The sequence below is a fragment of the Bacillus rossius genome, chromosome 7 (genome assembly GCF_032445375.1).
Source record: "Bacillus rossius redtenbacheri isolate Brsri chromosome 7, Brsri_v3, whole genome shotgun sequence".
Lineage (NCBI taxonomy): Eukaryota > Metazoa > Arthropoda > Insecta > Phasmatodea > Bacillidae > Bacillus > Bacillus rossius.
In genome coordinates, this window is record NC_086335.1 from 5,920,610 (window position 1) to 5,945,023 (window position 24,414).

At 39.5% G+C, this 24,414-nt stretch overlaps 1 protein-coding gene across 2 annotated transcripts in view; it reads left to right on the plus strand.

Moving 5' to 3' along the window:
• Window positions 1-24,414, plus strand: part of LOC134533654 (pyruvate dehydrogenase phosphatase regulatory subunit, mitochondrial) — a 194,173-nt gene that overhangs the window by 99,051 nt on the left and 70,708 nt on the right. The window lies entirely within an intron of this gene.

A 24,414-nucleotide genomic window follows, 5' to 3' on the forward strand; every position in this document is an offset into this window, starting at 1 on the left:
TGAGAACTTAGTTCAAGTTTTACTACCACTTGCAGAGGCCACAGAAGAAATGAGTGAAAACACTTACCCAACATTGTCTATGATCATTCCAGCACTTCACTGTCTTCTTTGTAACCTCGAATCGCACATCGCTGCCAAAAAAATATGGAGTGACACTTGCAAGAGTGTTGCATAAAAACCTTAAGTCGAGGTTTCCAAACTATATGCAAGAGCCCCTACAACGTGCTGCAATGTTGGTAGATCCCAGATTTAAAGGTGTTGTTCTATCAACAATGGAATCTGAAGCCATTCTTTTTTTGGAAATTAAAAGTATGAAAATTGATTCCATTCATGTACAAAAAGTTAAATCTAGTATTCCCAGCTCTGCAAAAAGTCTTCATTATGGGCTTTCTTGGACAGTATCCCAACGCAAGACAATAAAGATTATGGTGAAGGAGAAGAAGAGGTACGGCGGTACTTAAAAGAACCCCGAATCAGCAGACATGAGAATTCAATAAATTGGTGGAAAAATGAAGGCATGAAGTACCAATACTTATCCAAAGTAGCTCTAAAGTATCTGGGGATTCCTGCCACACAAGTAAATTCAGAGCGCCTCTTTTCAGCAGCTGGGAATGTTGTTTCAGCACAAAGAGAAAACTTTGTTCCTCAACATGTAAAGAAATTGGTGTACAGTAAAACCTTTTTGTTGCGACCCCATTTATTGCGATTACCTCTCTATTACAACCCGATTTCGAGGAACCATGAAAATATTGCCGAAAATCCGAAGAAAATCGGACAGAAAATAAGTTTCTTGTGGTGAGTAGCGTGTTACTGCGTTTCTCTTGCCGAGTGCTTCCTGTCGACCGCTGTCAGCGCTTAACAACCCCCATTCCACGTCCCTTTGCCGGCAAGGTGCAGATAAAGGTTTTTGTGGCAACGTGCGAGTGTCTAGTGTGGTACGCAGTTAAGGCAAAGCTACCTGCTGGATTTCTCTTGATTTTGATTACTATCGGTTGACAATACACAGCGACCGACTGGATGCACGCCCGCCTCGACTTGTTTTAACTGCTGCAGCGATGTTTATTTTGACAGCTCAAGCAATTATCTTTTCCCGTGGGTTGATAGAAAAAGGTCGCGTCACCCAGCATAAAAAAAGGCTACGTCACTTATTCCCCGCGCAGGAAACACACTGGCTGCCGTATGTCTACCTCGCATTTATCTTTCTTCTAACATTCCACGTCTCGCCTCTCGCGCGAGCAATAACTAGGGCCACGATTATATGGTGAATCGCGAAATCGCGAAATTTTCCGCGAATTTATATGGTTATATGGTATTGTTGTGCTATTTTTAAGAAAAACCGCTAATTAAAACCAAAATTACACAATACAAGTCTCTTATATTTTAATGTGAAAAGCTTGATAGTCAAGACTTGCCCGGGTCCTGGTTGATAAGCTGGAAAAATTTCCTGCCTTGCATTTCTACATGCTTCCTCTAATCAGCTTTAGGGCGCCGTCTGGTCAGCGTGTGTGTTAGTGAAGCGGGATGATAAGAGCGACGCTCAATGGTAGTTCTAGCGCGGTAAAACCTCTAAGTGCAAGGCTCTGAACTGGCGCGCAGTCATCTCGTTCCTGTCAGATAACTGTGAAATTTGAGTGGTTACTGTAACATTATATGGCGGAAAAATAAAGATAAAGGTGTAACGCATTTCCCTATGATACTTTCAAGAAATTTGTAACGGGTTTTTTACACCTAAAAATTCGAAAACATGCCTTTTAGCCATTTTATCTCAATAGAACCAGTTGGGCATTAACAAATTCTTAAATGCTTTTCGTAAACAGACTCCAGTCGGATATCTAGTGTAGTTTGGAAATTGCGTAGGTTTTTCTTGGCTGTGCGCGGCACACGACTGTAGTTGCCATGCGTCACGCGCCGTGAATGTTGTCCGGGAGGAAGGGCGAGTATAGTTCATTTGCGGCAAAAATGAATACTTTTACGGCCCTGCTAAATTTTTCCATTAAAGAAATTTTGAAGTTTCAGTGATTTTCCAGCAGAAATAATGTTGTGTAATTAACAAACAAATTGTATCAAAACAATTAACGTTAAATGGCTGTCGCGGGGGCCCTTAAAAATTTTTCATTTTACCAGAAATGTTCTATACAAACCTTGCTTTCGTCGCACGCAGTTTGGAGAAGGGGAGGAAGGATGTTGACAGGTTCACATGCCAAAGGTCGTTGATGGAGGAGGGGGAGAGAGACACGATGGTTTGTATGCCTGGGAGGGATGAACCTTGAAGTTTGGACAAGGGAAGGAGAGGTAAGCCGTATGACGTCATGCATCCGCCGCCTGTGCTGCCGCCAGCCTGTCTAGACGATATTCCCGCGCTCCCACTTACGTTGCACAAGCTACTGCTGCCGTATTTTTAAGCAGAATGTCCCATTATTTTTTTTGTTATTCTTAAATGAACATTATTGGAAGTATTAAAGCCGACACAAAAATACGCTGTGTGTTAAAATTAACAGATTTTAATGATCTTTCATTTCATTTTTTAAATTTTTCTTCTTCTGATTTTCACATTTTGGTCAAAATGTCCAATTTTTTGACGGTTCCCGAGAATGTATTCGTAAAATCACTGCATCGTTAAATCCAGGGTTAGTGACATCGGGGTTCTAGTGTATTTAAGTACGGCAAGCATAAAACGTACATGTAAACTGACCAGTAATAATAAACTGTCTTTTGACATATTTTCTTTAGAGGTGGCCTGTAGGGCGACGGACTTGTCATGAAGGTTGAAGTGGGTTTAAAGCAAAGCCGTCTAGCATTGTGAGTGACAGCATCCTGCCATTGTACGGCTGGTTAGCGAGTAGTGGTTTGGAAGTGTGGGGTGGGAGGTTTGAAATCAACTGAAAATTTCGTAAAACATCTATTATCTATTAAGACCCTATTCCTGGGAACCGTGAGGGGTCGTTTCAGAGAGGTTTGACTGTATTTACATTCCAGCTGAATATAAAAGCTAAACTGCCTACAGGCTATAACTAGAGCCTAGTGTTTAAATGTTTTATGTGCTAATAGATTTAAATGTTGTTTTGTGTGTGTAAATTCTTAAATAGTTTTTGTGTTATCTCTTGCTCCAAATGTAGATTGAAGTTAAATAATTTTACCTAGTGTATTAAAGAGTTCATTATGGTGGCTATTTCCCATATTTTACATAATTATGATGCCCATTTCTTGTTATGACTATTAGTTGAACAGCCGGACGGTTCCTCTATTGTGGCGAATCCTGGCGAGGTTAAGGTTTTAGGCATGACTCTTGAAAGTTACAAGAGCATAACAAAGTGCATCACAAGGAAATATCATCCTGTAAAATATGATTATGTTCTTAACAATAAAATAATCCCAATCACTTCTTCTATAAAAGATTTAGGTATACTACTTGACTCAAAATTATATTTTCACTTGCATGTAAATTACTTAGTTACTAGTTCAAATAGAACATTAGCATTAATCAAATATTTACGTTCTATGCTACAAACAGTGACTCTCTTCTTTGTCTTTATTTATCACTTGTTAGATCTAAGTTAGAATATAGAATATTGTTCAGTTATTTGGAATTCAATTAATCCTTCCGATAGCAATAAATTAGAATCCATTCAGAATAAATTTGATAAAATAATTAAACTTAAAAACTTCTCTCAGCTTACTATAGATTCTCTTTCTGAACGCCGTATCTATCTGGATTATGTATTTATTAAAAACTGTTACTGTTCCAAATTAAATTGTAAGGCTATTCTTGATAATACTGGCATTAGAATTCCCCAATTTAACAGCCGTTTAACATCTACCTTATGTACATACCATAAAAAGAATGATATAATATTTCGACTCATTTCTAATTTCAATAAAATTGATCATCTTAATCCGTGAAAGTGTAGCTAGGTATATAATGTATTTTTTTTTTTTAAATTAATTTTTACATAAGCCTGCAATTAGTAATTTCATTATACTGTAATGTCTATGTTTTGTATTTCTTTTTATGCATTTTATATTTTTATTTTTATTTTTAATAGTTATACTTATTTTAACTTTACTTGTTTGTTTGTTTGTATTTTGTTTGTATTGTTTATATGTTGTCCTTGTATATATGTGTCGTGCCCACCGCTAAAGCCCTCAGCTGTTGGTGGGCATGTTACAATATTAAATAAATAAAAATAAAAATAAGTAACAGTGCGTGAGGAGGTACTCGCACAGTGCATCTTTGCTTCACTTCTCTGGAAACAGGCTCAGTTGAGCCTCACTCATGTCTTGTTTCTGGATGACGCACAGTTTGATCTAGCTCGTAGGAAGGGATTGTTCCCATTCGAGTTTTTGACAAGTATGGCAGAACTGCAGACTACGCCACTGGGGCTCCGACTGCGACTGATGTGAGTGATATGGACTATGCAATGCTCATGCCAACTCAGCGTGGAACATTTTCCACTCTGATACTTTGAAAGATTACACATTACAGTGTTTGAAGGTGGACACGTGTTGGTTGGCGGACGTGTTCGATGATTTCCGTTCAGTTTGCTGCCAGTCATATGGCTTATATCCAGCGCACTGTATCACGGCCCCATCACCTGCATAGGGTGGTTTCTTAAGCAAGTCTGAAATGTGTTGAAATCAGTCACAGATCCAGACATCTGTCTCTTGTTAGAGAATGCCATTCTCAATCGCCGCTTTGCGAAGGCTAACAACAGTTACATGAGCGATTACGACTCCAGCATGCAGTCGACATGAACTCCCTGTACGGACACACAATGCTTGGCAAGCTTCTCATTGCATTTTACAGTGGGTACAGGAAGCCAAGTATGTGAACTGGGAATTTGAAACCATGGACACAGGTGGTAACTGCTCCCATTTCATGGCGGTAGATCTGTTCTTTCTGCATGAATGTCATGACCGCCTATCAGACCTGCCTCTTGCACCTGTGAATGGCTACCGCCAAAAGGCACAATTTGGAAACTCCTATTGAGCTTAATCCGCCAAAACAATTATGATGTACTTGCCAAAACATTATAGCACTACCTTGCATATGAAGCCATTTTTGAAAATGTTCACTGTGTTCTGCATTTTGACCAGAAATCACAGATGAAATCATATGTGACGTATAATTTGAAATGCTGTGCTCAGGCTGCAAACCCCTTTCAGAAGTCCTTCTGTATGCTCATGAATAATTCGGTCTTTGGGAAATCAATGAGTCGCTGCATGGAGAGCATAACATCCGTGTGTTTCACAGTAAAATGCCATTTATGGTGTGGCCGAGTTGATTGGTCGTCCGACATTCAAGGCAAGGCAGATCAATTATGATAACCTCATCCTCATTGAGTTAGCTAAACGTTCGATAACCCCAAACAAGCCCTTGTACACTGTTGTGACCATTTTAGATTTATCTAAATTACATTTCTACGATTTCCACTATAATTACATACATATTAAATTCCCATTTTCTCTGCACCTGCTTTATTCAGACACTGATTCACTTCTTTACCACATAGTGTCACTATGTATATTCTCTCATTCTCCCCAATTTGGCCTCATGACTTGATACGTTGATACGTTGATTTATGTGCCATATAATGCTCCGTAATTTCCCTCTATTAATCACAGCGTGACTGGTGTTATGAAAGATGAAGCCACAGGGAACATCGCTACAGAGTACCGTATTTACTCGCATATTGGTCGCGGCAATTTTACCAGATTTGATGGGTAAAAGTGCAACCTATATGTGAAGAAATTTTTTTTTTAAATTTTTGAGGAATTTTTTTTGCAATATTTTGCTTTAAAATGCGAAAAAGAAGTTTATATAGGTATAGGCAAATTTATTTACAAAGTACACATAGTTAATTAACCAAGCGAATTTTCATAACAAGAAATCAAACACACAAAGAAAATTAAAGGCAACATTCCACAAAATCAATCAAAAATACACACAAAATCAATAAAAAATATGTCATTATTTACAGGATTATCACAGTATCACAGTAAAAATAATAGTCTGAATACTTACCAAGTGTTTACCTACTTGTTATCTGAGTCAGACTCAGGCGCACTAGACTCAGCTGGGTCATCAACGTCGTCGTTGGAGTTGCCGTCTTGTTCCCAGATCGCTTCGTCTTCAGTACCGTCTATCGCGCAGGAGATTCCAGTTTTCTTGAAACTCCTCACAATTATATCAGGCATGATGAGAGCCTAACTCCTCGTGATCCATTCACACACCATGGGCAACGAAGGTCTTTTCAGTTTCCCGCCTTTCGTCAACTCTTGCGTTCCGCTGGCCATCCACTCCCCATACAGGCGACGGAGCCGCCCCTTGAAAGGCTTGTTCACAGAGATGTCAAGTGGTTATAGCATCGACGTCATCAGGCCACCAGGGATAACTGCAATGTCTGTCCTTGACTCTTGCAGTTTCGCCTTAACGCCCTCAACCAAATGTGCGCGGAAGCTATCCCACACCAACAAGGCCTTTTGTTTTAGAAGACCCCCTGGCCGGCGCTCCCACACAGTTTTAAGCCAATCCTTTACGAGCTCAGCGTCCATCCAACCTTTCTCCTAAGCACGGACATGAATGCCCGGAGGAAACTCCTCTCCCTTAGGCAGAGTCTTGCGCTTAAAAATTACATAAGGCGGCAACTTTCGCCCGTCGGCTGTCACTGCCAGCATTACTGTACAGTGCATTCTTTCATTTCCTGTAGTGCGGATAGTCACACTTGACTGCCCCCTCTCGTTGACTATTGTGTTCTGTGGCATGTCTAAAAAAACTGGTGTTTGATCGGCATTTGCAATCTGCGAGAGGAGGTAGTCATTTGTTTGCCGCATCCGCAGAACGAAGTGGTGGAATTCTAACACTGTTTTCAAAGTCCTTCGGCAATTTTGGCAGAGTGATGTTCTCCTTCGAAGAGAAAAATTCTCACATCGCATGAATCTGGTTGCCCACCCACAGCTGGCTTTGAAATTGCAGTGCGGTATGCCCCGTGCACGTGCTCTCTCTCTCCCCTTGCACATTATTATTTCTAACGAAACGCTGCAGGCATTGTTCCGTAATTCGCGAATGTACCGAGTCACTTGCACGTCAACTTCAGGAAACTTGCCACGTTTCGGTCCTCTAAACGCACGCCTCATAGAATTAGTGTTTTTCAAGTCGTCCAGTTGTTTCCTACAGCCACGAATAAGTTTCTCACTAACAGAAAATGCCCGTTCCGCAGCTCAATTCCCATTTTCTTCTGCAAAAACAATTACTCGCAACTTGTACGCCGCTGAATATGAACTATGCTTTTCCATAATGCAAATCACTTAAAAAAAAATTACTCTGGTTATCACTCTACTACCTTAACACAATTGAACGAGATAAAGCAATGGCGTCGCAGCATCTTCAGGACTCTCAAATTCCTTCCTCCCACACGGCCAATTAGGACATTCCATTCAAGGTCGGACCAATGATAAGTGCCTATATGGTGAAACCTGGACCACACGCCACATGAAAGCAGGGTGTTCCAATTTGTTTACCGCTGTTCCATTTATTGTACGGTAACAACTCATTGCTGGTTGTTGCGAGACATTCGTAGTTATGAGTTTTGTAATGCACCTTCAGAGTGCCTACGTAAATTATACTACCTAAATTAAACTGGTAATTACGAGTGCTTCCTTGTTGGCCCTTCCTTAAGTACGAAAGATTTAAATGGCATCTTCGAAGGGGAAAAAAAACTGTTGAAAATGTTCACGCAGTAAACACAAAAAAAAATGGTAAACGAAGGGCGATGTTGCACCTGGATGGCAAACAAGTAGAAAAAAAGAAGGGGAGAAGCAATGGTTTCCCCAGCCACTATCTTATCTGTTTTGGGAACTTCCTCACGCGTCAGACCAATCACACGTTTAAAATGAAAACCGCTGTAGATATAAAAAATCATAACAGGCCTTTTTTATTCGTAATTAAATTTACTACAACTTTTATTCTGTGCATTTTTTCAATACAAAGCACTGTTTTCGAGTTGTAGTCTACAATTAAGACATTTTAAGAAGTCGGGAATCTAACTTGACTTCAAGTTTCTATATTCGGTTATTACGAGTACTTGTTGTTACAACAGTTTATCATGCCATTATCAGCTCTCGTAGTAGCGAAGTTTTACAGTACCCGTTAACTCTTTTGTGCCATTCATGTCATTAAATTACCGGTGCGACCTATATGGGGGGAATCTTAAATACCAAATTAAAGACCTCAAATTATGGGTGCGATCTATATGCGATGACGACCTATATGCGAGTAAATACGTATGTTGGTCTTCGCCCCAAACTTTGTGTTCAAGAAGGACGATGGTGCTTTTACACTTAGTCAAGGGTGTGAAGGCTAGCGTATTAAGATCACTACTTTTCTAGCAATTCTGGATTGCCTGTGCACAAATTCTTGAGTTTGGGGAAAACAATATCATTTTCGTTTTTTGAATCACGTCGTGTGTACAGAAAGAGTGACTAATATCTTTAGGAGATTGCAACAACCCAGATTACAGCCTTCCTCGTGCCATCCAGTAATAATCATTTGTTATAAATTTTTGTCATATTTCAGTTTGGATTATCAAATGATCTAAAGTTTTTTTTTTCATTTTAGACTTTATTGTGAAAATATTTCACAGGGTTTTTTGGTTTATTTTTAAAATTCATAAAAATTTTTTGCAAGTTTTTTTTTTTTTTTGCTGGCTTCTTTGTGTGGGAAGGCTTGCTGACATGATTTTCCTTTGTTATTTCCACGACTGAGGCTTTGTTTCACACGCTAGGCGTGTGAGTCACGGTCACGGGAGTGTGACAGAGAGAGATAATTGCTGCGTCTTGGGAACAGAAATAAGCATTTCGTGGATTGGCTGAAAATTACTTCAGCGAGCCCAGGTTACTGCCCGCACAAAGGGAAGGAAGGCTGTAAAGTTAGTCATTGTTCGAGCACCGAGACGAAAGGTCGTGGTTGGGCGATGGCTCTCATAATATAGTAATGTTCTATTAAATTACAACTTTGCGGCTACAGTCCGGGCGACGCCTAACAACCTTTTTTCTTTCGGGCGAGGCGACAAAGGGTTTTGTCCAGCCGTCGCTGCCCGGAACTTATCCGTGCAATATAATGCAATTCATAATAAGAGTCTACGTGTTATTCTCCTTTCTGGAGGTACAGTTTAATTTTTTTTGTGTGCTCTGTTGTACGGAATGTAGGGTGATTTTTACATGAATAAAAAAGACTGGTAATACATAGAACATTGAGTAAGAATTTCTTCGTGACCTGTTACTAACCTGTATGTTCCACTCATCACCTAATTTTGAGCTAGCCGGAGGTGGTGAGTGATGACAAGATGACAAACTGAGCATCTCGCATGATGGGATTAGTAAGCTTCCGTGGGGTAATGCCGTTTGGACCTGAAACCTTAACCTGCTTCCCCTCTATTTCGTATCCTGAATTTTGATATGGATTTTGACCATATGTTTGAATTATAATTTTCCACTTTGTTTTTTTTTTTTTTTTTTTTAATTTTTACCTTCACGCTACAAGTAAGACATCTTTGCTGCTGCCAGGGGAGTCCAACTCTGCTACACCTGTTACCTGGACTTGACACTGGGCCTGTGGAATAAGCACTTGCTGGTAAGATCTGTGTGTGAGGGAGAGAGAGACTGAGAGAATGAGTCAAAGGTGGATGAGAAAGAGAGGAGAAAGACATGGGAGAGATAGAGAGAGAAAGAGGGAGAGAATGAGAGTTTTTAAACTTTTTTTCAGCCTGTCTGCCTGTTCTCCTTCCTGCAGTGAAAGGATGTTACAGATTGGTTATTTATGTTACAGTTTCTCCAAGGGTTGAAGGTAACTACCAGCTCTCCACTGCTTCTCACCCTTCGTAGACTCCCAAAGGTTGAGTACCTGCATTTTCAAAAAGTTTTGAATAACCATGAACAATCTCGTCTCCACTGCGTACATAAGTCGTGTGCCTCATCATCATGATTCATGTGCGACAAATATACAGACCATTGAATTACAAACAACGAACATTGTCTTACAACAAATGAAATCTTACAATGAACACTGTACAAATTTGATGAAAGGTGAATATCATCTATAAGTACAAAGCTTTTTATGTTAAACGACAAGTATGGTCATTGTTTATATACAGCTATGAGTATTAAAAAAATTGTGCCTGCTTTGTAAATAAACAATACAAATATTAAGAATAAATTATATAGTGTGCTCCTGTGATATGAAAAAATAAATTTTTTATAAGGTATATTCTGTGATTTTTATTTCAAAGAAACCTTTATCTATACTAATATTATAAAGCTGAAGAGTTTTTTGTTTGTTTGTTTGTTTGAACGCGCTAATCTCAGGAACCACTGGTCCGATTTGAAAAATTCTTTCAGTGTTGGATAGTACATTTATCGAGGAAGGCTATAGGCTATATTATATTATCAATAACATTAGGGATCCTTACTAAAGGTCCAATTTAGAATCAAATGTGTTGGAGGGGGTTAGATAGAACATGCAGTACACGTACGAAGTGTGTGTTGACAATGCCGCAGGCGCTAGAAGTTTATTTCCTATTGCCTATTAACATTGTTGCCACACACTAGATGCCTTATCATACTTAATTTTCCCATAAAAGTAAAAAACACCCGTGTGATATTAACAACGAAGCAATCAGTACCCTCATAAGAGTTCAATTAGTATTTAAATACTTTTTATCACTTTAAATCGCAAACCTAAACTATTGTTTTTTTTTTCCTCTCTCTGTGTTCAATTTGTTTTTTTATTGCCCTTTTTTTCAAGTATATATATTTTACAGACTTGAAACTTCACATTAATTTTCCTTATGTTACACAGGATGACATTTTCCGAAAATTAGATCCCATGGGTGGTTAAAACCAGGCAAAAGTGGGTACTTTGTCTGCATGAGAACAGGATTTTGCATTGTTCATGCCTTCTGCGTCTCCATGGCAACGGGCATCGCGCGGCAGTGGCGTACCCACAAGGAGGGGCACGTATAATGAGCGGCGCAAGAGTGATCTGCCTGTAGACTGCCGTAGCGAAGTACGGGTACATCAGTTGTACGTTGCGTGCACGAGTCGGGAAACCATCGGTGCTATTAATTTTCTCTCCGGTACATTATACAGCATTGTAATAAATTTTCACTGAATTTTTTTTTATTTACCATTACTGTAAATGGGAGATGTGGCTTAATTTTTTTTCATTAGTATTGTCGCGGGTTGAAATTTTGCAGGGTTGTTGAAATCAAATTTAGGGACTTTACTGACGGGACTCTGGGCTGGCTGCTCTGTTCACTCGTCAGCGCAAGTGGCGTGACCATGTAATTGGGGCACGGGGCCGGCGCGGCGCGCTGCGGGCTTGCAGAATTTTGTTTGTTTGTTTGGCCGCGCGCTGGCGCAGCCACGGGCCGCAGTTACTGGGGCGCGCTGTCGTAACAAGCCGCGCGGTGTGGCCTGCACATTGGGGTAGAGGGGGGGTAGTCTTCCCAGATGTTCTAGTTAGTTGTTTAGTAAATTTGACTTCAATAACGAGCTTTTGTTATGCTAGGCGCGGCAGGGCGCGCGAATTTAAGCGCAAGTGATTGGTGACTCGGGGCTCACTCAGGCGGAGGCTATGCGTCTCACCTGTGGTCACGAGTTGTTAGTTCGTTCGTGATGTAGGAATTCAGGCTCACTCAGGCGGAGGCTATGCGTCTCACCTGTGGTCACGAGTTGTTAGTTCGTTCGTGATGTAGGAATTCAGGCTCACTCAGGCGGAGGCTATGCGTCTCACCTGTGGTCACGAGTTGTTAGTTCGTTCGTGATGTAGGAATTCAAGCTTTCGGGCGGAAGCTATGGCCGACGCCAGAGGCCACGAGTCGTTTAATTTAAGTTAGGTCATAATGTAGTCATCTTCAAGCTTTCGGGCGGAGGCTATGGCCCTCGTCAGGGGTCACGCGTCATAGTTTTTAAAATGTAATGTTCGTTCGGGATTTCAAGGGCAGGAGAGGCCCCTACGTTATTTTTTTAAAGTAATCGATCAAGAAAGGCTTTTCGGAAAATGTGAGTATGGACTTATCTTTGTTTTAATTTTAAGTATTAATTATGATTTGAGGTATTCGGAAGGACTAGGGAAGTGTTTAGTGAAGTTCTCTCATTCTCTCTCTTGTAAGGTCGTTCAATCGTTAAGGAAGTAAAGAGATTATTGTTTTAAATTGTAATCCCGCTATTTAAATGTTCTTTAAAATGATGTTGAGTATTTGACTTTAAGAATAAAATAATTTTAATTAAGTATTATGTTATTTTGCAAAATCTCCTTAGTTCAGCTCTCACCAGACATCCTGTACGGGATGACGAACCTATGATCCTAGGTACAGTAAAGTATTTTATGAAGTTAAGACTAGTTGATGCCAAGCGAGTTGTTTCTATGTAAAGAGCTACGATTCTCGCCCCCCCCCTCTGAAGGTGGATCGTGACAGAAATGGCGGTGGCACCGGCTAGGTGCACGTGAAAGAAATGGTAGAGTTCGCCGGATAGGTTCTATTTCTGGAGAGAGAGAGAGGTAGATTTTTATGTTTATTATTAAGTTAGTTTCAGCTTCTGATAGCAGGTTATTAAGAGTTTACTTGAGGAGAGGATTACGGAATTTTAGTCTATAGTGGAGGAAGTCTTTGAGATTTTTTTTTTGACGTAACAGATGTTTATTTGAGGATACTTGTAAGGATAAAGTTTATAGTGATAAGTTGTTTTAAGTCGTTGAATTTATTGTAGATTTATATCGGGGATTATTACGTGAGGAGAATACGTTATAAGTTAAATGCTTATTAGAGATAATGCAAGTGGTTTAATTTAATTTTAGTTCATTTTAAGATTGTAGGTTAAGAGAATTATAATTTAAAATAAAGTTTTTTGTCGTAAATAGGAATTATTTTCAAGTGAAGTTTGTTTTGTTTTCGTGCGCGTAGGAGACGAGACGTACGAATTAAATCAGTCGAGGGAAGGATAAACGTTAGAAAGGAATTAAAGAGAAAACGAGAGTTTATGTAAAAGAGAGTTATAGAATTTATAGTGATGTTTTGTTTTAATTAGAAAAATGTTGAGAGTTGTTTCAGAACGACACGTCAGTGGACGTGGCAGAATGAACACGTGATGGGGAGGTGCTGAGACCTAGCGGAGAACGGAGGAACCGCAAGCGAGGGTTGGCGCACCTGATGGAATTCGGTGACGTCACGAGCACGTACAGAGACGTGGACGGCCGTGACCTTGTTTTGATCAGCTGTACGGTAACTTAGCGATAAGAAAATAGACTATTGGTTAAATAAATTTAAATTTAAGTGTGTTTTAGGAGAAGAGGAACTTTCAGTATGTAAGTAATTTAATTTAAGAAGTGTATGATGTATAGGCTAGAAGTGTTTCGTTGTAAGTTGTTTATGTTTTTGTTAGTTAAATTCTACCTCGGTTTTAAAAATATTTTTTTGGGATTTGTAAACATTATTAAGGAGGTACATTATAAAATCGATAAGCATTGAGAAAAGTGGGAAGGATAGTTTTTGTGTGTAGAGGGAATTTACTCCAAGGGAACAGAGAGACAAAATTAATGTTTTCTTTAGGGCGAGGGACCCTAAGGTGAGGTGTTGTGTCCCTGGGAAGTAGGGATTGTAGAACAGACCCATAGGAGACGGGCTATCTACGTGAATTAAGGGTTAGGAGAATCCTGAGTGTTGTTAGTAGTTTGGGGCAGGAGTTCCCCATGGTAGTACCGAAGTGGCTATCCTGTATGGGATAGGGTACCATTTCAATGAAGTTTGTTGGTGGGGTTAGAATCCCTTGCTGTGTAGTGGGCCTATAGCAGATAGGCACTACAGTGAAATTTTTGGTTATTTTGTGAGGTAAATTCCCTGGAGGTTAAGTAAGATTGGATTCAGTTAGGAAGGAGGGAAATGAGAAACATTGCTGTAGAGAGTTAGTGTACTTGCCTAATGTGAAATTGAATTTTACTAAATTAATTTAGGAGAAAGTTTTGTTCGGTAAATAAATAATAATGGAAGATAGCTAGATAATTAATTAATTTTTTTGAGTAAGGTGTTTTAAGTAATGAAATAAAATAAGGTGAAGTAATTTATTTGAATAATTGGGGAGGAGTTTCTTTAAGAGTTTAGATAATTGTTTTTGAATTTATTGAGATATTCAGCCAGTGAAGTTTGAGTGTGAGAGATACAGTGAGATTTTAAGGAAATCGGTTGTTTTTAATTAGGACAAATGAGATTTTATGATTAAGAGTCAGTAAGCATAGTTAAAATTTACGACATGATATTTGTTGACAGTTTACAGTTATTAAGGAGAAAACAGAGTAATCTATTTATTTTTATTTTAATGGTTTGAAGATAAGATTATGAATTTTTTTTGGAAGTTTCTTTGGCATGTTGGAATAATTTTTTTTGATTTTTAGAATTTACAGAGAAAATTTAATTGATTTACATTAGTTTGGAAGTATGGAGGTTTAGTGTTCGATTAGCCCTAACTTGATGGTCGGATCCCAAAAGAATGCCGTAAAACCGATAGCCAATTGAGAGGAATGCGGTAGGCGCTTGTGTAGAGAGGGGTTGTGGGAAAACTCCTTGGGACTGATGGCAGATCAGGGGCCCTAAATAGTGTGTGATGCTGTAAAACCAGTGCAGAGAAAGCCTGGTATGCTTAAATTTTTGGGCACAGGTTATGTAAACCTGGGGTTCCATGGGATTTAGTCATGTTAGCTGCTGTGAGACATTAAGATTTCCAGGCTCCATAGTAAATTCAATGTAAATTTTTGTTTTCTTAAAATAATAAATTTGTTTTTAATTTTTTTTGAGATATTTGATTTGTAACAGTGAATACAGACCCCGAGGAATAAGAGTTATGCTGTGAGAGGAGAAGGTGGTAGGCCTAAAGGGTACAGGCACCACAGAGGTTATGTGCATTGCATAATTTAAATATAAGGAAACTTGAGAATTTGAAATTTTGTTGTTGGGTTGGACACCCATAAGAAGAGTATAGGCAGAATTTTTATTGTTATGAGATGTCTAATTTAATTGAAAAGAAGAAAGTTTAAAGATGCAAGGTAACATTATTATTGTAATAATTGAAAGAGATTAAGAGGTAGAGAGAAATAGGCAGTTTTTGTTTGTAAGTACTAAAGTTTACATATAGAAATTTAGTAACTAAGAATGAATAATAAGTTAAGTCTAGTGTAAAAGTTTTTTTTAAGTTTGTTAAGTTAAGAGTCACAAGTAAATTTTTTTTTTAGAGAGAATGTCTTTGATAGGAAGTATTAGAAACTTATGGGAATTTTAGGGTAACATAAATAATGTAGGTAATGAATAATAAATAGATGGTAGGTCTTAAGTTAGGATTAACATTTGAAGCAGAATTTAATTAAGAAGAAGGAAAATAAATAGGCCTAATGAAAAGAACAAAAAAGGATTTTATGGTAAAGCATTTTTTTAAGTAATAAACAATGAATAATAATGTTGTTTCAGGGTAATGTGTACTAATAATACAATTTTTTTTTAGGACCAAAGAACAGGAATTATGTAATTTAAATTAACATGTATTTTTGAAACTGTTACAGATTCCTTAAGATGAGCTGAGCAGCAGTCCAGTTTACAAGATGACAAGAGTTCGAGAGACAAGATACAAGATCACTGAAACAAGAGCCAAGACTGAAGATTCAAGAGAAGAGAAAGCTGGCAGCCATGGACTTACAAGTGGAGATTAATAAGGTCATGTAAAGTTTTATTTTTTTTTATGGAAGACAGTAACTGGAGTTTTTTTTTGTTATAAACATTATTTACAGAACTTTTTAGGTTATAGTAATGTAATGGAACTAGTGAGTTGTGGTAGCTGTCAAAAAGAACTAATACCTTAAGTTTAATTTTTAAAGTTAATTTTCTTAATTTACAGAGGGATTAGTAGTTTTTTTTAAACCTTATTTAGGTTGGAATTTAAATACAATAGCTTATTATAAATGTGTACGAACAGTTCAAGTTCACAGTACTGATAGGTAGGTCAGATGATCTTATTGATTTTGATGATTTGTTGTTTTGAGTTGATTTTTAAGTGTTGTGAATTAGACAATGAAATAGTTCTGAAAACTTAAATTATTTCAAGCTAAGAAATAGTAAAGTTAATTTTAACTCAAAGGACACCAGAATTTAATTTTTTTTTGAATTAGTAATGTTTGAAAATTTTATACTTTACAAGAAAGGTTATAAACAAACAGATCGGATGGAACAAGGATGCAGTAAATCACAATTTCATTTAGAATTATTGATTAGCTTTTGAGGTTATGAAGTAAAAGTAATTATAGTTTAAAAGTTTGAATAAAAAAAATGGTTTTTTTTTATTTGTTTGAAATAGAAAGTTTAAAAGTTAATTAGTCATGATCTAGGTGGGTGATGGGGTGGGAATTGGCCACTCTTTTTCCCTAACATGGCCTTCTATTACAACTAACAGAAATAAAGAAGAAGAAAAATGAAGAATTATTAGTTAGAATGTTTCTTTCATGAAGATACCTGATGAACTTTTACTGTTTGGAAGAATAGAAGCAAGGTTAGTCAGATATTTTTACTCAGAAGAAGAAGAAGATAAAGCAGTTTTATGACTCGACAAGCCAGAGATTGGTGTTTCCCCTCTGCGCTTCTATTGACTACGTTGTTTACTCTCATGGGATAGCTGGTTCGGCACCATGGAGAGAGATTGGTGGGCATTGTGGTTGCCCCCAGAAGAAAAGAAGAGTAGAAGAGGTTATGGGTGGGTCATGTGAACTGACCTTCAACCCAGTTACTTCGTGGGGACTATTTGCTGTATAGAGAAGATCAAGACTCAAGAGTTAGGGAAAATCATTGGAGGTCATGTTTCCCTTCCTTAAGTTTTTCCTATCAAATTATTTGCCTGATTAGATTATGCTAAGGGTGGGATACTTTATGTTAGCAGTTGAATTAATTAATTTTATTTTTTTGTGTGTTTGCATCCTTGCCCATCGATTGCAGTTTAGTAGTTAGTTTTGTATTTGTCAGGCGTGATGGTAATGCCTGTTGATGATGTTTCAGAATTGTAATCTGTTCGTGATGAGGATGGCACAACTCCGAAGCAGATGTGGGGAGAAGTTGTGAGCTGCCCTGGAAGCCAGTCCAGTAGCTGTTGGAGTTGAGTGGTGTTTGCTGATGGCCAGCCCAGGGAGCTACTCTTCTCGACAACACTGACTTCGAGGAGTTGCACCAACCTTCACGAGATAAGAGTTTAATTAATTGAAACACTGTAAGGACACTTAATTTTTTTTGAAGAACGAAAGAAGTATGGTAATAAACGGAAACCGAAAAAAAAATAATAATAATAATTATCAAGAATTTGCACATTGTTTAACGAATACTGAGAAACTAAGAACAGTAATTTAATTTGTAAAGAGAGCTTCACTAACAGAACAATTTTTTTAGAATTGAGAACTCGAGCCTCTGAAGGTTCCTGTGAGAACAAACCAGATAAAAGTTTTACATTTAATTTTATGAATACTTGTTGTTTTAAAATAAATCTTATGCAGAATCTAGATGTATGTTCAGACAGCAAGGAACTAAGAAAATTATTATTTTTGTGAAATGAGGAATTTATAGTTATGGTTTAATGGAAAAAGACAATTTGTAATTTTGAGGTAGCTCGATGGGGCTCGAGCTCTGTGAGGGGAGGGTTATGTCGCGGGTTGAAATTTTGCAGGGTTGTTGAAATCAAATTTAGGGACTTTACTGACGGGACTCTGGGCTGGCTGCTCTGTTCACTCGTCAGCGCAAGTGGCGTGACCATGTAATTGGGGCACGGGGCCGGCGCGGCGCGCTGCGGGCTTGCAGAATTTTGTTTGTTTGTTTGGCCGCGCGCTGGCGCAGCCACGGGCCGCAGTTACTGGGGCGCGCTGTCGTAACAAGCCGCGCGGTGTGGCCTGCACATTGGGGTAGAGGGGGGGTAGTCTTCCCAGATGTTCTAGTTAGTTGTTTAGTAAATTTGACTTCAATAACGAGCTTTTGTTATGCTAGGCGCGGCAGGGCGCGCGAATTTAAGCGCAAGTGATTGGTGACTCGGGGCTCACTCAGGCGGAGGCTATGCGTCTCACCTGTGGTCACGAGTTGTTAGTTCGTTCGTGATGTAGGAATTCAGGCTCACTCAGGCGGAGGCTATGCGTCTCACCTGTGGTCACGAGTTGTTAGTTCGTTCGTGATGTAGGAATTCAGGCTCACTCAGGCGGAGGCTATGCGTCTCACCTGTGGTCACGAGTTGTTAGTTCGTTCGTGATGTAGGAATTCAAGCTTTCGGGCGGAAGCTATGGCCGACGCCAGAGGCCACGAGTCGTTTAATTTAAGTTAGGTCATAATGTAGTCATCTTCAAGCTTTCGGGCGGAGGCTATGGCCCTCGTCAGGGGTCACGCGTCATAGTTTTTAAAATGTAATGTTCGTTCGGGATTTCAAGGGCAGGAGAGGCCCCTACGTTATTTTTTTAAAGTAATCGATCAAGAAAGGCTTTTCGGAAAATGTGAGTATGGACTTATCTTTGTTTTAATTTTAAGTATTAATTATGATTTGAGGTATTCGGAAGGACTAGGGAAGTGTTTAGTGAAGTTCTCTCATTCTCTCTCTTGTAAGGTCGTTCAATCGTTAAGGAAGTAAAGAGATTATTGTTTTAAATTGTAATCCCGCTATTTAAATGTTCTTTAAAATGATGTTGAGTATTTGACTTTAAGAATAAAATAATTTTAATTAAGTATTATGTTATTTTGCAAAATCTCCTTAGTTCAGCTCTCACCAGACATCCTGTACGGGATGACGAACCTATGATCCTAGGTACAGTAAAGTATTTTATGAAGTTAAGACTAGTTGATGCCAAGCGAGTTGTTTCTATGTAAAGAGCTACGATTCTCGCCCCCCCCCTCTGAAGGTGGATCGTGACAGAAATGGCGGTGGCACCGGCTAGGTGCACGTGACAGTATAGCCGTGCGAAGCCGGGTCGGGCAACTAGTTTTTTATAAAAGGCCTTGTGAATTAGTTAAATTATTTGGTTTGCAGATTGTAGGAGTGTTCTTAAACATTTTTACAAGTCATTATGCGTTCATCCGGTGCACGAAACAGAACACCACTTGTGGACGCCATTTTGAAATGTTTCTGCAATTTCCAGCTTTACATGTGGCACAATCTTCCCATAATTTTTTTTTTACTATACCCAAGCGGCGAGTAAAAACTAAATCTAAGGGACAGTGGTGTGCTCTATCTGCTTTTTTGAAAATTAAAGATGGTGGCATGCTCTTTCTGGCATTTCCAACATTAAATATGGTGGTGAACCTGGTAGCCATTTTTTTTACTATATCCTGTTGGTTATATCCACATCAATATCATTAATTACATACTTTAACATTTCATCTTCCCCTCCCTCCACCAACTTCTTCCAGCTTCCTCTTTCGTCTTCAATTCTCTTTCCTTCACATTCCCCTCCTCCTCATGATTAATTTGAATACCCACATCAACAATTTCCCTCCACTTTAAACTCTCAACTACCGCTCTATTCCTATTTTCATATAGCTTCTTCACTTGTCTACTCTTCAAATGACTCTGTGGTGAAGTGGGTAAAGTGCCTGCCTCCCAACCTTGAGTTACACGAGTGATGATGGATGGAGTCCCAGTCACTGCACTCAGATGTTTACAAAATAAAAATAACTCCCCGACTATGGCATTGCCTACCTTCCAACATCTCGACTAACTGTGATGTAATTCAATTTGGCTGACATCCATGATAAATAATTTGTTGGTAACAGGGGGGAGGGGAGACCTGTCATACCTATAAATAACTGAAAAAAATTCAATAAATAATTATTAAAGTGCTTAGCCTCCATGTTGGACTAGGGTAGTGGGAGGGGGGACCATCTGGGTAGAAGGGGGGGGGGGGGGGGGAGAACAAAAGAACAAATGATTGATGACTGACAGGTGGTTAGAGGAGGGAAAGTGGCAAGGGGGTGACAGTGATTAATCACCTAATTTGCATATCATTTGCATGGTCCAGTATGTGTATGCTCCCCCTACTATTTATTATTTTTTTTACTTTAGCATTCAAATCTTTGATTACGACACCTAATTTGAATTATCTCTATCACGAGAACATTTGAGGTTGTCAATTTTAAAATATAAAAAAATTGATTTTTTTAATATATATTTGTTGTCTTTACACATCATGCATGTTTTTTTAGGTGTAACTCTTGGGACTTGTGCAATTTTCAGATCCTTGTTAGTACTTGCAAAATCATGCAAGTTTTCACTTTCCATAGAGGGTTGGTACTGTTTGTCATGGAATGTTTTAGCGAATATTTTTGTATATCTGTGTGCTATAAAAACCACATGCAATTTCCTCTATTGAAAGTAATTGTTTATTTATATAGTTGAGGTATAATAGAGTCATTTTACAAATTTCTTAATTTTAAAGTACAATACAAACTAAATTCATTGTGGCTGTTTGGGGACACAACCACTCTGACCCCCCATTGTACAGAGGAACGTTTTTGCCCACTGCTGTTCCTTGGGGCCGAGCGACAGGAAGGAGCGTGGGAGGCGATGTCATTCGAGTATAACCTGGGGATTAATGTTTTGTATACCTTTTATAAGTAAGAGAGAACATAAGCTTAAATTTAGTATTTTTAATATAATTAGTGGAGTGTTTTACGGATTACAAATTTTAACGAAGTTTTTATGAGAAATTAATATGAGAAGTTTTGATATTCTTATTTCAAAAAATGGCGAAAAGAAGTTCCTTTACTAATATTTTTCTGACAGTAAGAATTAAATACATTGGTCCAACTAACAAAATAAATTTGAATTTAAATTACAAATGCAAAACTATAATTTAAAACTAAGAAAAGATTTTCTCCAGTAAGTTTTCAAATGTTTTTTTTTTAAAAAAGGAGAAATTTGATAGCTTCACACACACTGTGTTGGTTCTTGGCACTAAAACAGTAAATATTTTACATTTTGAATAAGATTATGAGAAAATGTTTGTATTCTGTCAGATAAAAGGTGGCTCCTGTGTTTAAAGTTTTTTTACGAGGCAGCTGAGTGTTAAGAGTTATAATACCATTTAATGTTTTGTTTGGCACAAGTCCAGTTTTCGTTTTCCTCTTTGGTGCTGTCCCTCCTCAGAAATGATGCAATGATGATGATATTGCTTGCAATAAAGAATGCAATGTTGACAAGTAGTCAAAGTAAACATGAATATATTTCAGTGTGTATCAGAGAAAGTTTTATCGATGCTAATAGTTGCTACGCAGATGATGTTAAATTATTATGTTGAATTATTAGCTATTAACATACTTTAATTATTTAAACATTAGTTATTAAAATTCAAATGAGAATCGCTTGTACTAGGGTAGTTCAGAGCTTGCCCGCATAGGGCGCTGTGCTGTCCTTGCATACTAATACCTGGAAACATAAACACTCTGGGGTTTATATAAAAAAGAAATGAAGATGATAATTACATTAAATTACTCAAGGTGAGGGGGCCGTAGCACAGACTCCAGACACGTCTCGGAGCGTTTATCGCACACACACCGCAGGAGATTCAAACACCGGGCCATAGATGGAGCTGGTGGGAGGAGAGAGGCCTGAAGGGGCGTGAGGCACATCGGGCTTAGGGAGGGCGCAGCTGCGGTCAACGTCATGTTATACATCGTAATAACAGAGTGAACAGTAAACCGAAGCTCTGCTATCATTTTGTCACACTTCACTCTCTTGATGACTTGTGTAACTAGTGGATCTTTTAGTTTCAAAAGACAAAATAATGATTTCGTCTAGATATAAGTACCTCTACGTTTATTTAACTTTTGATTACTTTCACATAGAATAATAAACTTGATAAATTGATTGACAAATATATTAAAATTATTAAATTACATTAACATGGATTTAAAGTTACATTATCTAAAAATGGGCCAGCCCAAATTAGAACATTACTATTAATCATTGGACCTAATTAAAATAGAATCAGAAACAATAAACAGGGTACTTTTTTTTACAATCCCAGTACCCTTAGTTTGATTAAAGTCCCGAAAGAAAAATTTCTGGTGTTCCTATCTTTTCAACGTCGTGATTTAGTGTTCATACAGGATACATAAAAAAAGCCGGAGGACTGGAGGTTTGACTTCGCTGGCCGAAGTTGAGCTGCTAACGAGGCGTCAGGGCGCCTTAGTCGTCCTGCTTGCTGGAGGGAGGACTCGAGGGTGGTGGTGTTAGGTCCGCATCCGGCCCTTGGACCCTGTCTGCGAACAAGCCCGAATCAAACATGACCAGAACATGATCACAGACAGTTAGCAAAATAGGCAGAAAATGTCTACTAACAAAGATGTTTGTGGTCGGGGAATAAGGTTTGTCAAAAACTCACCATACAGGGAGATGGCTTCTAGCGTCAGCCAGGGTGCGGAGCTCGCGAACATGCGGTTGTTGCGGATGTTTCCATGATTCAAAAGATAGAAAATATTATGAAGTATAATTAACGAAGCATGACTACTTCTATGAGGTATGAAGACGGACTATTTACTAATTACCAAAGTTGTAGGGATCACATCCCTTGCCTAGCTAATTACATCTTTAAACAACGACCGGAGTGAAGTCTTGATGTGTGGCTCGCCGACGATGCGGTGTGGTCCGTCTGCTGTCGCGGCGCGAAGTATTTTGGGGCGGCAGCGACTCGTAGTTAAAAGATGAAGTCAATCAAAAAAAGGGGGGAATCTTCGGCTTCAAGACCGAAAGGTTACGAAGATTTCCGAGGGAGTGGTCAAGAAGTACTACCTTCGATATCTCGAAGTTGGTGGTACTGGCCGATGTCAGCGCGACCTACTGAAGGGTGTCCGAAACAAGGAGAAATCGACTCACACGAGGCGACTGCTAAAGCATTGGGCTTATGGAGGAGGCTAGTGCAGCGCTCAGGTGGCTTGGAAATGAACTACCGGGCACTGTTTGTAGCGTGAGGCGCCAGGGGGCAGGAGTTCAGCAGGCGTTCAAACACCTAGGGGAAATAACCCAACACTTAGCCACTAGAGGGCAGAGGCAATACATTCGAAGATTGGTGTCGTGGCCTTGAGACTGGCTCGGGGTCGACGCCCGGCCATTACACTGGGCCTGGTTTCCTGGAAAAGATGTAAGGGGGGGGGGAATTTTGTTGATGAACGGAGTATGTGTTTGCAAAACCCAGACTACTATTGGTAGTGTGCATGGTGACTGAGGGAGATCTAATCTGTAGAGAAATCCCGGTAAGGTAGTGATGACAGCCACTGTGTGCGGAGTGTGTGGTGTCAGATGCTAACTGTGATGACAGCCACTGTGAGCGGAGTGTGTGATGTCAGATGCTAACTGTGATGACAGCCACTGTGAGCGGAGTGTGTGGTGTCAGATGCTAACTGTGATGAGAGCCACTGTGTGCGGAGTGTGTGGTGTCAGATGCTAACTGTGATGACAGCCACTGTGAGCGGAGTGTGTTATGTCAGATGCTAACTGTGATGACAGCCACTGTGTGCGGAGTGTGTGGTGTCAGATGCTAACTGTGATGAGAGCCACTGTGAGCGGAGTGTGTGGTGTCAGATGCTAACTGTGATGACAGCCACTGTGAGCGGAGTGTGTGATGTCAGATGCTAACTGTGATGACAGCCACTGTGAGCGGAGTGTGTGGTGTCAGATGCTAACTGTGATGACAGCCACTGTGTGCGGAGTGTGTGGTGTCAGATGCTAACTGTGATGACAGCCACTGTGAGCGGAGTGTGTGGTGTCAGATGCTAACTGTGATGACAGCCACTGTGAGCGGAGTGTGTGGTGTCAGATGCTAACTGTGATGACAGCCACTGTGAGCGGAGTGTGTGGTGTCAGATGCTAACTGTGATGAGAGCCACTGTGAGCGGAGTGTGTGATGTCAGATGCTAACTGTGATGACAGCCACTGTGAGCGGAGTGTGTGGTGTCAGATGCTAACTGTGATGACAGCCACTGTGTGCGGAGAGTGTGGTGTCAGATGCTAACTGTGATGACAGCCACTGTGAGCGGAGTGTGTGGTGTCAGATGCTAACTGTGATGACAGCCACTGTGAGCGGAGTGTGTGATGTCAGATGCTAACTGTGATGACAGCCACTGTGAGCGGAGTGTGTGGTGTCAGATGCTAACTGTGATGAGAGCCACTGTGTGCGGAGTGTGTGGTGTCAGATGCTAACTGTGATGACAGCCACTGTGAGCGGAGTGTGTTATGTCAGATGCTAACTGTGATGACAGCCACTGTGTGCGGAGTGTGTGGTGTCAGATGCTAACTGTGATGAGAGCCACTGTGAGCGGAGTGTGTGGTGTCAGATGCTAACTGTGATGACAGCCACTGTGAGCGGAGTGT